The sequence below is a fragment of the Myotis lucifugus genome, unplaced genomic scaffold (genome assembly GCF_000147115.1).
Source record: "Myotis lucifugus unplaced genomic scaffold, Myoluc2.0 scaffold_57, whole genome shotgun sequence".
Lineage (NCBI taxonomy): Eukaryota > Metazoa > Chordata > Mammalia > Chiroptera > Vespertilionidae > Myotis > Myotis lucifugus.
Window position 1 is genome coordinate 1 of NW_005871105.1, and position 1,598 is coordinate 1,598.

Below are 1,598 nucleotides of genomic sequence, written 5' to 3' on the forward strand. Positions count from 1 at the left end.
TGGCATGAAAGACCTGGCAAGAAGGCCAGGTGGGAGAAGGACGGGCCTCTCTGGACACCTGCACATCCTGGTTCAGCCCAATGCTTGTTCCTGGCCCCCAGACTCACACCGGACCTCAGGAGCTGGTGGGATCGGCTCCTGACGCTATATTACTGGATGGGGACTATATCCCACACGTCCACACACAGGAATCAGGCATCTGGAGGAATTTCTGGCTGATGTGCCTGTGCTAGTTCCTTCATCTTTCCATGTCCCGTTTCACATTTGTGATATAGGAAATGCTACCTGAGGGACTGAGAAGATTAAGTGAGGAGGTCATGCAAGTAGCCTGGTGCTGCCCTCCCAGAGGTTGGGGGCCAGGGCCTCTATGGATGAGAGAGATGGGCCAAGCACTGCTGTCCCTGGCACTTCCTCTGTCGCTTGAGTTGCCTTTGAATGTGTGGATTGAACCATACATAGGACCCTCTGAACAGGAATCGGGAGAGCTTCTCAGGCTGAAGAGTCCATGGTTTTACTCTGGTTTAGGGTGATTCTCCCCAGAGGACCCCCATGCTACTTAAGTGCTGGTTGGTGCTCTGTGAATGGTTGAATGAATGAGACCAGTGTGAGGAGGAAAAGGTCATAGAGGCTAAAACCATTTGCAGAACTGAGAGCCTTAAGTACCCTGACCCCTATCAGAGGCCTTCAGATGGCACTGTAGGTCTTTCCATTTTTGTCTGCAGAACAAGCTTGGAAATATAAATCCTGAATCAGTATCTCAAACGTATTCCAGCTCTTTCTTCTTCATCAAGGTGCGTGCATTAGCTTCTCCTCTGCCATGTCTTCCCACAAGACTTTCAGGTTCAAGAGGTTCCTGGCCAGGAAGCAAAAGCAGAACCGGCCCATTCCACAAAGGATTCGCATGAAAACTGGTTATAAAATCAGGTACAACTCAAACAGGAGACATTGGAGAAGAACCAAACTGGGTCTATGAGGAATCACACATGAGAGATGACTCACATATTTATGCTGTGTCCAGGTTGCATACACCGTTAAATGATTAAAAAGATCGGTACTATCTGAACAGTTGGGGCACTTTAATTGGAAAATTAATGGGCTCATGATTCTGCTCTGTTGATTTTTTTTTCTTCAGTAGTAGGTTGGTTCAGTGGTAAATGTGTGAGACCTTTTAAAAAAAATAATAAAAATAACACGTATTACAAAGAGGAATTATTTTTGTTCACAAAATGCCTTGGGCCCTAGCTAGTTTGAATCAGTGGATAGAGCATCAGACTGCAGAGCGAAAGGTCCCAGGTTTGATTCTGATCAAGGGCACATACCAGGGTTTCGGGCTGGATCCTTAACAGTGGGCGTGCAGGAGGCAGTCAATCAATGATTCTCTCTCATTATTAATGTTTTTATTGCTCTCTCCCTCTCCCTTCCTCTCTGAAAGCAATAAAAAAATATATTTTTTTAAAAAGGCCTGGGGCTCTACTGGGTTAGAAATGGTTAGAAAAACATCATTTGCCGAAACCGGTTTGGCTCGGTGGATAGAGCGTCGGCCTGCGGACTGAGGGGTCCCGGGTTTGATTCCGGTCAAGGGCATGTACCTGGGTTGC

At 46.9% G+C, this 1,598-nt stretch overlaps 1 pseudogene; it reads left to right on the plus strand.

Moving 5' to 3' along the window:
- The first annotated feature begins 518 nt into the window (after window positions 1-518).
- LOC102435937 lies at window positions 519-1,014 on the plus strand (annotated as a pseudogene).
- The last annotated feature ends 584 nt before the right edge of the window (window positions 1,015-1,598 follow it).